Here is a 16,381-nt window from a genome sequence, read left to right on the forward strand (position 1 = left end):
AGTCCAGGCTAAAGGTCGCATATGAGAATAGCATGTCCCTCCGTATTGTACACATATAGCGATGTTGCTGTTTCTGAGAAGTTGAAAATCTCTTTAAGTCGCGATTGTTTGCGGTTACAGCCAACCAGCAACGTGATCCTATAATCCAGTGGTAATTGTAATAAAACTCACCAATAATAATCATTTAACGACTTGTGTTACTTTTGATTTTCCGCTTTCTAAAAAGTGTAAATTTTCTCCAGAGTGTTTCTCTTCCCCAGAATTGTGGAAAGCATGCGTGTGGCGAGCATGCCTTGTCAAACAACACTCTGCAACTCAGGTTTGAAATAGTATGGCCTGGGTGACTCTGTCAATGCGCTGCGCTGCGCCCACAATGCAACGCGCGGGTTCTATGCTCCAATAACATAGCTTGGAAGTGCCATTATTGATAGAAAAAATCTAATTTAGGAGTTGTTGAGAAAATGATGAAATCTCATGTTTTTGCTGACCATCCCTGACTCTCAGTTGCCCTTGTACAAAGATGCGTAAGACACACTCGTTTTTCCTGGACGTAGTTTCCTTTTTTTCAAATGTCACGAAACTGTTTGAGAAATGTGAGATACGCACTAGCAACTGTCTTCTACACAACAAGACGCAGTCGATTCGGTGATATTCAAAAATTATTACCTGGAACATATTTCAAATCTGTTTCTGCAATGTTTTATTGAATGAACATGAGTCAAGGTCATGTTCAGACATTTGTGGTACGTTAGCAAAAAAACACATTTCAACCGTATGGCATCATAACATGTGCGGTTCTTCAAAACATAAAACGCGTTGTATTAATCATACATATTTTCCCGCCATAATTGTCCTTATTTTAAATTAATATCCTGACTAAATTTGAGCTGGGAATAGCGCAGCACACACCAGTGAAATCCTCTTATTGAAATGTGACATCCTCTAATTAGGGCGGATTGTTTTTTGAAACGCACAACGAAGAGCTTAATTGACATCTGAGGCGAGTGAGGTAGCTAACCGAGCCGTGTAATAGCTGCGTTACAAACAGCCGTTATTGGCAATTCCCAACAGCATTTAACACTACGGGCAGATTTCTACTTTGCTTCCTGTCACGATGTGATAGTTTTACATGGCATTACCCGGTGTTTATAAAACAGTATTATAACTCAATCGTCATTGGCGCGCGCCCTCTGTAGTTCACTTTTTTTTTCAAAAAGTAAAACGAAACGAAATTAAATAATGATGACGACAGAGGGCGAACTTCTTTGAACGTGATACTAACTTTTATAAACATGTAAGAATATACGAAGTGAATACACACATTTATCCCATATATCATTACAGTTCAGCGGAATAAAGCAGTGTAGTCGTTTACTTCTGTAATAACAATCCGTGTCTTCGCTCTGGCTCGTAAAAATCTCGTGATTGGTGCATGATCAATTCTAAATAGACCACCATTCAGAATTTGTAAATGAAGTCATTTTTTTTATTTTTTTTTATTTATTCCACTAATATCGGTAAAATAACGGTAATGTGAGATCGATGCAGCATTTATCCTATATCTATTTTATAGCCGAGAATCCTCCCTCATTTCATTCAGGCTAGGCGTACAATATATTATAGTTGCTGCTGAACTCCCTATGGCACAGGGTAAAAAATCAGGTAATGTTTTTTGAGTTAACTTTAGGTAAATGCATATTATAATGACTTGGAGACAGATTATCCAGTTTTGTAAGGTTCGTTTAAACAATAACCCCATTATAATTTGTTCAAATTAGGAAATCCTGGTCACTTCCATCTATTATGTCAGTGACTTACCCACACGATCGATTCTTCTAACGGCGAGGTTCGCTTAAATAATGCGCCTCATTCATTATTTCTCACATTCTTGCCCTGTTATCACGCAATATGTGACACAGTGTCTTCCTTTATTCCCTGAATAAAAACAAATCCATGAAAAAATTTCAAACAAAAAGGCTTTTATATTCACAGCATAATTTTAACAAATCTCAAACATTTTATCCGAATGGGATCTGATTTGTCACAAACCAGCATCCACACATTAACGAATCGGTATAATTTTCAACATATTGTGATTTAAACACGGAAGCAGCCTTGCTGTGTCAGCTCTGTGTATTTGATCTGCAAGTGTATCTTTAATACTGACCGTATCTTCAATAAACGTTTCTGGCATTGTCGTTATTTTATATATAAGCTATTCTGGGTTGGTCACAGTGTATCATTACTACTCGAATGGAACTACATGATTGATTAAAATATGTAACAATAAATGCAGTTTCTATTATTTCAATAAGTTGAAATTAGAGGGCGCCGGTCTCAATGGCATACATACAGTACATGACACTCAGACTCAGATTTACAAAACCACAATTGCCACCAGTTTACTTTGCTATGCATTTGCATAAAACTTGACTTTGATTGATATGTAATCGTAACTACACATCTTCATCTTGTAAATCCAAGATGGCCGCCAGACACGTCCCTGTCATATAAAAAGTCATAACACAGGTTCTCGAGTATGACAATAAACTATGTGTCCATCCCTTGGTTTGCGAGGTCAGGTAAACTAGTTCTTTATATTTCAAATCAGACATGCTAAAAATACAAGATGGCCACTGATGTCACACCAATCCAAGATCTATATGGTACCGCTTACTCATCTCACATCATCTAAGTCTGTATGGGTAGTCCAGTGGATTTAGCCCTGAAACAGGCCGAACCGGGAAGTAAATAGTACATTAAAAAGTTTGGTATCAAAAGATAGGGAATTTTTTGTAGATTTACCAAAAAAACGCAAAGAACTGATAACATGGGCATTTTTTTACACGGGTAGATGTAAGGGTTAGTGTTTTTCGTACATTGTAGATTTTTCTTACATTTATATTTTGTAATTAATGTTACTTACAGCCTACACATTATTTCATATAGGAATTGCTAGTGTTTTCTTTACACTTTTCATTCAGATAAACAGAAGAAACTATCCGCCAGTTATAGAACAGAAATTTGCTGATGTCAGAATTTTTTTACAATTATTTTAACCTTGTCAAGTAGTCAACTAATCTTTTGTTTTACCAGATACTTAACAAAATATTTTTCCTTTATTTCTAAGCACCAGCATCTAGGAAACTAAGCACTGTTTGAACTTGATTGACTCGTATGTAATTTCCAGGGTTTTTTAAACACCCTGTTATTCCTAAAATATAACTGAAACCTGTTACACAAGGAAGATTGTTATGGTAAGACTTATATAAACACTTTGCAATGATTACTTCTCTTTTTCCTTTCTGTATTAATTGCTCTGTTTAGAGTAATCATCTTTTAATATAGTTAACACAAGTCATTTGCAAGTCCTTGCATGACTGTCAATCATAATAAATTGCTCAGTTTGTAAAGTCAATGTGACCTTTGATTATCATCACGTAATTTTCTTATATGGCAACCAGACGAACCTTAAGTAGCACAAGATTATGTCGCAATTTCTTTGCTTCAACACTTTCAGACTTTCTGAATGCAAATACTGACAACTTTTACCTAGATTTGAAGGATTTTGTGCGTACTAAACGCGTCTTGTTTATGCTTGTGATAAATTTAGATTCGTACAACATTGCAACAACAAAACTCAAGATTCACAAAGATGAGTGGATGCAACAGGTACAAGCCAGACTTCTCAGCATCAGCAATTTTACATGATTTCCACTATCATGCAAAGAATGAAGACCCTGAATCCGAAAAAATCGACTAATTAAAACGGCTGCACAACTTATTAAAATGATATAAAATCGTCCAGCACAACTAGTCATTTATACCCAGAAACTGAAGTAATGCAACGCACTGAGAAAGCAATTGAGTACCTTCCATCCGCCCTGAAAGTTTTACTTCAAGATATGTTTGTTGGAAAAGACACTGATGTTAAGGTGGCATCCATAGGGCAGGCCAGTTCGCCAGTTCACCCACGAGTTATAGTGACTTCACTACAAATAGGACTTACTGTTCAAATGCATCACCAGTTTGGCTCACGATTCCTCATTGATTCTCTCCATAGTCATGGGTTTTGTTCATCATATGCAGAGGTACAGAAGTTTGAACGTAGTGCCACCTTGCACCAAGGAACTGAAAATCCTGGTCTTATACAACATTTTATACAACATGTAGCTGATAATGTTGACCATAATGTCCAGACCAGTGACGGGCTGAACACGTTTCATGGTATGGGCATAATAACGACCATAACACCAGGGATAATGTGAAACAACACCCGGAAATCACTGGAAATCCAACATAATGAGCCCACAAGTAGCAGTGTGAGGAATATTGTTCTCAGACTGGGTGGTCTGCATGTGCAAATGAGTTGTTTGGGTTGCATTGGACATTTGACGAGTGGACCTGGACTTAAGAAACTATTGGAGACAATTTATGCCGAGATTGCTGTTGGACATATGATGAGTGGCAAGACCATTCCCAGGGCTATTAGGGGGTCACATTCTAGTGGAAGCATCATTATATGCATTGCTTTTGTCAATGATGTATGACCTACCATTACCAAGAAGATACCAGTGCTAGTGAATAAACAGATATACCCGAATATGGCAATTCCAGTAATGCAAATCAGTCACAAACAGAAGATACAACAAATGAGTTGAAAGAAGCAGAGAGGCTGCTTGCACACGAGACAGAGATAGAATCGGTTTGTTCGGAGGAAGTACAGACTCTAATACAGGAAAAAATAAACCAATTTAAGGAAATATTCGCTTCCCTTAGAACATCCAAGTTATGGCTATAGTACATAGAGATGATTGAAATACTCCAGCAGTTCGTTAAAGCTGAAAGAACTGGTAACTGGTCTCTCCATCTAAAAGCTTTTTCAGACATGCTTCCATACTTTGCTGCATCTGGCCATAATCTTCATACAACGTCAGTGTACATATATCTTCAGATTATGTCAAAACTACCAGAAAGTAATGCTTATGTATTTCGATCATTCCTGAATGGATACCATGTGGTTAGGCGGACAGACTGGGCAGTCATATCGACTGATCTTGCAATTGAACAAGTGTTGATGAGGAGTGTCAAAACAAGTGGTGGGCTGACAAGGAGTAGAGGTATGTCAGAAATACAACGTACCGTTTGGCTACATTCAATACCTGTATGTGTAGTAGTCAACCGTGCAATGCAAGAGTTCACTGGTGTTTCTTACATCACAAGTGAGCAACACAAAGAGAGTGCAAAGACCAGGCAAATTAGAGATCATAATGTCCTAATGGAGTTGGTACAGTTTCTTCGTGAAAAAATCCATTCACGAACAACTCTTTTCTATGTAGTATAGCTACTGGAATTGTTGCTGATGACACAGTATATGTCAATAATGCTAGGTATATTGGTGCTGAAATAATAAAGTCTATGATTGGAAAAAGCGAGAGTGATTTTTCATTCACAAAAGAAGAACAGGCTGTGTGATAACATCATTAAAGCTTGATGCAGATGAAGTACAAGTTGATCCCCAGTTGTTATCAAACTTATCTGTATATGTACGTCTGACTGCATCAATAAAATGGCTTAATATTTCCATTATATGGGCAATATCAATACCTGAAAAATTAATTTTCCCTTTGTCCGATTTTGGTAGACTTTTGATATGTTGTTTATATATGTCTATTGTTGCTAAATCTGCAAAAAACCTTTCTGTTGCAATTGCATGTGTATGACGTTATCTTGCATGTTGAAGTGATCTGTTACAGATGCAGATTTATATATTACATTTATTGTTTTTAAAATATTGTTGCTATACAGTAACACATTTCAATGGTAATTAGAGGTTATTGCATGGTTGGATATCTGCGGTAGGTAAAATCAGTGCTAAAAAACAATAAATATTCAACATGCTCTAAACAACTTGCCCAACGGTTTAGGTCTTGGGGTTTTGTTTGGTCATTCTCAATGACCTTAGCCAACGCTTGAAACAAAATTCGCTAATGTACTATTTTATTCCGGGTCAAACCCTAAATTCACTGGACTAGGGTAGCTTTCATCCAATATGTAATCTAATAAATACCTATAACGTATCCGGTACTAAAAATGTAGAAAATAATATAGGTCAACCAGATGAAAGAATATAGTCAAATTGAACGGTTACTTTTGTAAAAAATAAAATAATTGTTTTGACAATATGTTGCAAATACTCAAGTAGCATGTTTGCATTTCACAATACTTGGTAATAACAACATTATTTGATCTGAATAATAATAATGCACTAATATAAGCTATTTCACTACTCTCTTAAAGCCTTAATATTATGAATTTCTTCACAGAATATGACTTTGTCTCCATCAATGAATGAACCCTCCGACATTATTCAGAACGTTTAATGCAATTTTTGGAGCCATGAATATATGTGTTTTCCACATAATATTCAGTTATTTTGGAGATATCGGTATTTGTGAATAAGTTGCGTTAAACATGAAACTTTTGCTGAATTGAAACATACACAGATCACCGGGTATTTTAGAGATACAACGATTAATGCTAAGATAATGTAAATACATTTTTACTAAATATAGACTCTATTGTATTATACTATTTTCGGACTAGTTATATACTGTGGTGCGTTTCCTTTCAACATAAAAATAATTGTTGTGTCTACAATTGTTATTCGTTTCATTCACTTAAATAGGATGATAACTTTTGAATAACAATTGTTATTAGTATGTGCCCCAACGTTCTATTTGTTAATCCTTAGATATGTTTTTAGTTTGGCTATGAATTGACACATTTATGCTCCTTATTTATGAACTGAGTCTAAATAAAATAAAAAAATTGAATTTGTTTATTATCTTTGTTATTCAATCGAGCCAGTCTCGTGTTTTTATGAGGTCAATACACTATTGGTGTACCCCGTTCAAAAATATAATACGCCATCACACGACCGACTCTGATAGTGATGTTCATTTGTCTATTCGTTTGCTTGTTATTACTTTTCTAACTATGGATTGCCAGTGTCCACCATTGAACTACGCTCGTACAATACAGCAATGGCTTGTCTAAATTACCGATAGTGTTTGTATAGATGATGTGTTAACATGCACGAATAAATTCGCTAATTATATGTTTATACATCACATCAATGTCTTGCAAAATACATATAATGAGTTACAATAGACTATCGACATGATGCGTACTCTAAATATGTGAGCGGGTTACAACCGATAATGTTGTAACAATTTATGATATATTATATTATAGCATTATCAATACCAGTGGATTTTATGACATATTTGCCCCAGGACACGTCATGTTGCCCCAGGACACGTCACAAGTAATAATATCACAGCTGTGATTGGTGTTAGCGGATCTTGTGTTACAGATAGTTGTGTGGCAGAAAGCACTATCAGTGGGTGTGTTGTGTATATATTACAACGTAGCAATGTAACTTTAATCTGCTTAGCATTATCATATTTTTTACCCAATCTTGCTTAATGTTTTGCACAATTACATCCCGTAGTGAATTTGTTAAAGCAGGAAACAATTGGCATAATTTGCCATTTATCAAAATGTTTGAAAAGAAATCGCCTACATTTATTTTGTGAAAAAGACGACAAGAGTTGACTGAGCTGGTTGAATTATTCAGTTTGTTTTTATTAACCACACCCTACATTGTAAGTCAATTCTGAGTTGTGATGTATGTGTGTGTGTTTTTGTCATATGTGCACAATAAGTTGTAAATACTGTTTCCCAAATCTAGTGATCTTAATATGTATGTAATCGTGCAATTTCTAATTCCAATGCAGTAATATAGCACGGCTATGTTCCAGCCCGGTTTGAGACCACGTTAATTTTAGAAAGGGGTTTGCTTTGCCTTCCTCTTGCTATATATGCTCTAGTAATTGATACACATTCACTGTGTTTATTTGAAACGCAGTTAACAGGACATTCTATCATGGAAATGAGACATATATAAATACTGCGAATATTTTTTCAACATTGTGATAGAAAAATGTTTTTCTTGTTGTTTCAAGTCAAATAATTTCTGTCGTATATTTAAAGTAAGCGGAAACATTTTTTAAAATGCATAATCAAAATGCCGGAACAGGTAATTGCGTTTCTTAATAACTGTCAGTTATTCTTACACCGAGTCGGCGGCCATGGCCCCAACGAAAATAATAACAGATCAACTGTAAGTGAAATCAACAATGTTTCCAGTCAGTTATCTTCCCATGCTTTGTCTACATAGAACAGTACTATTTGTCATTGTCTGCAACAAACTGTACTTGTCTGTCTAGAAAATAAAAGCCACAACAAGGTTGGGGGCCGTTTCATAGGCATCAGGTTACGATTTTTACATAACCTTATAAAGAAGGTAATGAATACAAAACAATATTTATCAATTGTTCATTAATCAACCGGCCGTATGGTCGTCACTTGGTTACTTATCAGCTGTAGCACATCCGAGTTACGTCACACTTAACTAAAAAGCGCCATCACAGTGACGCTATCGACACTCACTTGTCAGCGTTATTCCTGTTACCTCAAAACTCCGCATTGACAACAATTTGTTGCAGTTCATTGTAGTATTGTAGCGTGTTATATGTTTAACAGCTTTCATATTCATATCAGATAGGTAAATTGTGCATTTTATTTAATTTGATTGTGATCGTTGGCGAATGTCTTGTGCAGCCCCGGGTCAACAAAACTATAACATTTTTAGAACAAATTAATGTCAACGTGGGATATACGTTTTTTTATGAAAGATTCAATAAAACTAAACATTCCAAAATGGAAACACAATTTTGATGTTTGCCATTCATTTCGAAATCTTATTGTTGAAAACTAAATGCCACTACCACAGGAATAACTTCGTGAATCACAGCTAGAATTTAAATTGTGATTAGTTACCGCCAAACCCAAACTCTTGGAATCCAGAAAATATTGGAAATTCACTTGGCCGTCATTGGCGACAGACCTGACAGTCGTGTCTAATGTCATAGTTATCAATTAACAGATTTAATTATTTACAGATTACCTAAATATTTACTAAATTTTCAGTATTATGCTATAAGGTCACATAAATAACTTCAACGTCATCAATTACTAAATTTTCCTGTGATATTTAATATTATAGAAAATTACATGCAATTTATTGCCAAATAGACGAGCAGCTTGGAGTTCTTAGGAAATATTCCACCATTAATAATGCAACTGATGTGCAATGTTAAAGGGCGGTTGTCGTCGCGCCGCGTCCTGTTCGATATGGGACGTAACATACACAACACGTGTAAAATACATTGTTTGTTTACATGAAATTCGAACACGCGCTGCGCGACGACCACCACCCTTTAATTGCGGCAACCGAAGAAGATAACGGCTACGATTTTTGTAACGTCTTTTGTTTGTTTTTTTCGAACTTTAACGCATTCATAATTAACATTTTTATTTGCATTATAAAATTGTTTTGTAAATTTCACAATCAATATCTAACTTAATAGCAATTTATACATTTGTTATTACACAACACTTTATATTTTTGAAAATGGAATTATATTTGAAAATTTACTTTTATTTTTTGAAAATATATTTACCTTTGTACGTTCACTTTTATTTATAATAATATAGAAATAATATAAAAGTTCTTTTCACAGTGACTTTAATTTTTCATTTTCATTTTAAAATTGTTTTGGATTTTTTCGTCTTTTGCGCCTTGGAGAACTATTGACCTTAGTTGCTCAGCCAATCAATGAATAGTTGTCATAACAACGACGTTGTAAAGTGTTTTAAAAGTTTTCCGATATTCAGAAATGTTAATGCCGAGACATTTTCGCTGAATATCTGAATCGAAGCGGCAAAACTGTGATTTGCGTTTTGTTGTTTGAATATAACCACCGTAGATAATTATGAAGCACAACGCATATTATTATTGGAAGTGGCACACAAATTATCAGCGCGAGTTCGTCAAATGGCGGCGAATTTTACGTTTTTCCCAGAGCCAAGTGATTTAATGTACAGTTTAGGTGTATAGCGTATATGCTATCCTCTCAGTGACTAACGTTCGGCGATCCCCATTACAAATTAACAAAACAAATGTTTCATTAAGAGTAGAAGACGGAGAAGAAAACGAAAGTCACAGCTATTACTGATTTAAAAATAACATGTTTGCGTTTATCATATCATTTGGAAAATAAGTTGTAAATTTGACTATTTGGACGAGAACAAGCACACAATTAATTCAAGCCCAGACATGTTAAATTATTATAAGTTGCAATAACATTATCAGAAAGATCGTTATTACATAATCGATTGTTCGAATTAATACATTATCGCTTATTTATTACGTTGTCAATAGTTATTACATTGTCAATTGTAACATCCAATATTTTTTACTCTAAATAAGTACTACATTTTCAGTCCCAGATATGATTTATGTGTGACCTTATAACATAGCTACAATATCCAACATTGTGTTTTGTTTCAACTGTTCCAAATACTTATATTTTGCTTATTTAATTGTATTAATCTTTGTTTATACTGTTATGTAAATTGTGATTAACGTCCAACATAGTCATGTGATAGCATGACATGTGATGTATTTATCATATGAGTTTATATTGCAGGTACGATTACAACTGCGTTATAGGTATATCTACGTCTGCACAACAAATATTGAAATATATACCAACGATCAACCATTTTCAATCATATCTTTCTTTGCTGTAGGTACAAGTAAGTAAATTATATTTTCAATCATATCTTTCTTTGCTGTAAGTACAAGTAAGTAAATTATATTTTCAATCACATCTTTCTTTGCTGTAAGTACAAGTAAATAAATTATATTTTCAATCATATCTTTCTTTGCTGTAAGTACAAGTAAGTAAATTATATTTTCAATCACATCTTTCTTTGCTGTAAGTACAAGTAAGTAAATTATATTTTCAATCATTTCTTTCTTTGCTGTAAGTACAAGTAAGTAAATTATATTTTCAATCATATCTTTCGTTGCTGTAAGTACAAGTAAGTAAATTATATTTTCAATCATATCTTTCTTTGCTGTAAGTACTAGTAAGTAAATTATATTTTCAATCATATCTTTCGTTGCTGTAAGTACAAGTAAGTAAATTAAATTTTCAATCATATCTTTCTTTGCTGTAAGTACAAGTAAGTAAATTATATTTTCAATCATATCTTTCTTTGCTGTAAGTACAAGTAAGTAAATTATATTTTCAATCATATCTTTCGTTGCTGTAAGTACAAGTAAGTAAATTATATTTTCAAACATATCTTTCTTTGCTGTAAGTACAAGTAAGTAAATTATATTTTCAATCATATCTTTCGTTGCTGTAAGTACAAGTAAGTAAATTATATTTTCAATCATATCTTTCTTTGCTGTAAGTACAAGTAAGTAAATTATATTTTCAATCATATCTTTCTTTGCTGTAAGTACAAGTAAGTAAATTATATTTTCAATCACATCTTTCTTTGCTGTAAGTACAAGTAAGTAAATTATATTTTCAATCATATCTTTCTTTGCTGTAAGTACAAGTAAGTAAATTATATTTTCAATCATTTCTTTTTTTGCTGTAAGTACAAGTAAGTAAATTATATTTTCAATCATATCTTTTTTTGCTGTAAGTACAAGTAAGTAAATTATATTTTTGGTTTCGCTATAGTAAATGCGGAGACTGCATCAATCGTTGGTTCTGGACAAAAAATGAAGGTATATCATGAATGGAAAACAGTAGTAATGAAAACAAATTGAAATAGGAAACCTTATAATTTGGTACACAACAAAAATAATGTTGAAGACAATATTATTATTACCAAATGTACAACTTTTATATTCTACCAATATATCAGTATAACAACATAGGACGTTTTTTTAAAAAATGCAATAGTTTGAAATTAATAAACTGATATGATATGATATGATATGATATGATATGATATGATATGATATGATATGATATGATTTGATTTGAAAAACTGTCTTAAAATTAGTTAATACAAAACAGTGTTAAATGGTTTCACTTATTATATAAATTATGTCATTTGTACTTCTATATAACGTATTGTATACTGCGATCTTTCAAATTGCCAAACAATAAATGCGTGCATATATGTAAAAATATGTAAAAATTGAAACCAACATTATATTTTCCTGATACTCAAATATGCAACCACCTGGGGGAAAGCGGGAACCTTACTAGGCTACATATGCAGACTATTTGTCGCTTAAATCCATTCGATAAAGACAAAACTTCAATTTATGCACTGTTAGTCAAACGAATGATATGTTAAGCATGTAAAAGTTAATTGAATTCAAAACTGGCGATAGGATGGGTTCATAACAGATAGCATGATTGTGTACATACGTTTTGATAACATTTCACATTTGGTGAATTATTTTGGAAATGTTGGTCACAATATATATATATAGTCAGCAAATGCTATTATGCAAATAACAAACACTCATCACGGTTCAGTTTATTACATACTCAAGTTTAGAACATTAAACAAGTGTCGTAGGATAGGATAGGATAGTTTACAAGTAAAAAACACAAACAAACGACTAACAACAGACAAAACAATTCACAATTATGCACAATAACAATTCACAATAACAAAATACACCAACTAACAATTACATTACGCTACATAGTCAAATCAATAAATATTTAAATTTAAAAATACATATATCAGGACTCCATGGCAAGCATAAAATATTCACGTTTGGTTAAAAAATAGAATCTCTATATTGCTATGCAAAATGTCGCTATCTTGAATACCACTTTATTCACGCATGAAATAATAACGTCAGCAGTTCACGTGCTTCAACAATCAAAAACACTTGGCTTATACATTTTAGGGAAAAGTGCATTGTGTGTTTTAATTATAAAATACTAGTGAATGATACCACTGAGCAGAACAAAATATAAAAAAAACTGTATGATACATTGCACTGCCGAATGAATGCAGATATCTTCAATTATGACAACTGATTTGTTAATATCAGCTGTGAAAAAAAAATCAATTTTTTTTTGTTTTCTATCAGCAATATTGTGTTAGGGATTGGTCAGTTACTTCGGCCTAGGGGGGTCGGTGGATCAGTAGGGGGGTTACCCTGTTTTTGATTTTGCGAATAGGGGGGTCACCATGTTTTTGATATCATGAATAGGGGGCTCACCATGTTTTCCAAAATTCACACAAGCGCATATATATATAGTTTTAAAATTTTTATTTCAGAACAAAAAGTTAATCGTACAAATATGTTCTTAATAATAACTATTACCTATATTGCCTAATAAATTTGTTGATGCAAAAAATGTTATAGGCTAAATATTTTGAGGTTAAAGTTGCCAAATAACTAACAGATTATGCAATGCGGCTAGAACCTCAGTTATACAGTTAAGTTTTAATCACATCCCAAGTCCACGTGCTGCAGATATCAGATTATTTTATTTAAAGTCTGAAGTCACTATTGTATAAGATATTTACTGGATTTATTCAATTATAACAGGAGACGGAATAACAACACAGCAATTAGTACAAAGAGGAGTGACAATTTTTGTTCAGCAAATCAAAAAAGTTAAATTTGTGAAATTACTGATATATAAATTAAAATAAATGATGAAAAAATAAATGTCTTTTTATCTTTTAAATATGCATATTTTGCTCTATAAAATACCAAAATCCAACACAAATTTAAGCAAAAATCAAAGTTTCCTTTGTTTTCATAAGCACGGACTGTGCTTCGGGTGTAAAGCTTTCCTGGTCTATAAGATATGAAAGATATTTTAAATCCAACTTAGTGTTCAAAGAGTTCAAACCGCCTAGATTCAAATCCTCTTTTCCTATCTTATAAGGGCGTTTATCGAGTGAGTACTCCACAGCTTTGCTTTTATTTACTATCTTTAGCAGCATAGATTTCCCTCCTTCCTGCAGCCTTTTCTGTAGTCATTTTTTGGCTTTATGCTTCCCCTCCCCTCCTAAGGTCTATTAAATGCAAACGCTAAAAAATATGTCAAAATTATGGCAAACCATGATATTTTCAATGCACATATAATACATTTTGTAATCATGTCAGAGCCAAAACTGTTAATGTTTCTTTGTTTTTTGCTGTTGTTTTTTTGGTGGGGGCAGCATGTTTTAAAATATAATGTTGGGGGGGTCACCCATTTTTTTTTTATTTGATAGGGGGTGGGTCAACTGAGATTTACAGCTGGCAAAATGGAATCTGTCGACCCCCCTAGGCCGAAGTAACTGACCAATCGCTTACCTTTAAACATGACAAAACTCATTTGTAAAGGGTATAAAAAAAATACTAGAACAAATATTTTTAGATTAGAAAGTGCTTCTGTACTACACACTCTCAGGTTTTGTCTGCTTTATTTATAACTCCTTCAACATTTGTTTATGCATGTTAGTTTTTAGCAAATCCATAAGCATATAAGAATATTCTTTTTCATATTGACAACATCGTATTTTTTTTTGCGCATTATTCAAACGCTGCATATAAAATACTGGATACTCATAGTTTCGAAATATAACAAGTCTTTAGCAGTATACGACATGTAATATAAAGTTGACACAGAATAAAAATTTTCAAACAACATTCAATATTTTGAAGATTCACTATCTTAAGACCATTGCCTTATATACTTTGCAAACATGTTCTGTAACACAAATGTTTAGCCTCAGTTGTTCTAAATTTCTTTGGTTTGTTGGTGACAGCTCTGTACGCATGGCATAAACTGCGTTTCTGTTATTGATTTATTTAGGATCGAATACATTAGGTGAAAATTGTGAATCTGAAATCAATAAAATCGTGAATCTGAATCTAAATATAACCAATCGATTTCTACTGAGCATGCGCAATTGCTCTGTCAGTATCCTTGGGAGAGGTAGTTTATGATAAAAGTCATGATTCAGAACAAGACCGACAAGAGTTGGCAGAGCCATCTCGATGCAGGGAAAATAAGAGCTTGTTTTAATGAAAACTTGAAGTATACATGAGGATACGTGTTATTATTTATTTATTTATTTTGGAAGCTCAATTTTTAACTGAAGGAATTAAACTAAATTAAATATTCATGTTTGTTTATTTTTAACCTTGGACTACTACCTTGGACGGATGTTTACTTGTACTATGGACGTCCATGCTTGTACTTAGCGTATGTTACTATGACAATCAACAAATTCGAGAAAAACAGTCGACTATGACTAAATGCATGGCCACATCCAAATCGCTGTTTAATTGAAATACAAAAAACTGAGAACTCTAAGACAGGAAGAGAAACACGAGCGATGTAGTTGAACAAAAGGCATTACGGCAGCCATGTCTGTTTCACCTCGATCAATGCAGTAATCCCCACGATGCACTATTCCCATAAACGTGGGTATGTGGAAGTTCATAGCCAAGCGTACTGCGGTCACGAACAAGGTAAGAAATTACGTGACGAGACCAACCCGATTTGCCGTCGATTTCTGGGTTCGGGTGAGTTTCAATAATTAACGGTTGGCCCGAGCGCATGGCACAGTTGGAGGCGAAGAACCAATCAAAAGACTGGTCACGAACCAGTTGAGCAAGGCTAACCGAGTCGTAACCTCGATGTGGTTCTTAACCAGTCTTATGATTGGTTGTTGACAAATTCTGAACAGGCCACGCCTCCAACTGTGCTGTGCGGTCGGGACAACCGTTAATTATTCATAAATTGGGTCAATTTGTGTAGTTTTTTTTATTTATTCTGCAGATATAGGTAAAATATAGGTAAGGCTTTGGCGAAATTTGAGCAACTAATATTCTTCAACCTAGTATTTTTTATAGATTTTATTTTTCATTCTGTTCGTCTGTTTTTTCCATAAATGTGAGCTCGCTGGAGCCTTCATCCATTGTCTATTTCTTACACAAGATACCAGCCGATAACCCCCCCCCCCCCTCATAGAGACTGCATAAAGTTGATCATCGTTCCTGGGCTCCCTGTGCTTAGATGACGTCTCCACGTTATGACGGTGAAAATGGCAATTTAAAACTTTGCTTTCAGATTTCCCGGGGCAGATTTACATAATACTACAGTTCAACGAGTTTACAAACACCACGGCCAGTCACACAAAATCCATCAAAAGGGAACTGCAAGTCGTATAATGCCACAACAGTACTATGGTTCCACAGCTTTCGAAATACGTTAACATCCGATAAACACAAAGCCTAAACTATCAGAAATTCGTAACACATAATTCGAGTGATGGTTTGTTTAACAAAATAACTCATCATTTGTAAATTCAATCCATCGAAAAAGTATAAAAAAAAACATTTTCATAAACAATTTTTATTATATAAATACACTTTGAAAAGAAACATAATTCATAAACATAAATCTAT

This window comes from Saccoglossus kowalevskii, chromosome 12 (genome assembly GCF_978046115.1).
Source record: "Saccoglossus kowalevskii chromosome 12, keSacKowa6.1, whole genome shotgun sequence".
In the NCBI taxonomy this organism is placed as follows: domain Eukaryota; kingdom Metazoa; phylum Hemichordata; class Enteropneusta; family Harrimaniidae; genus Saccoglossus; species Saccoglossus kowalevskii.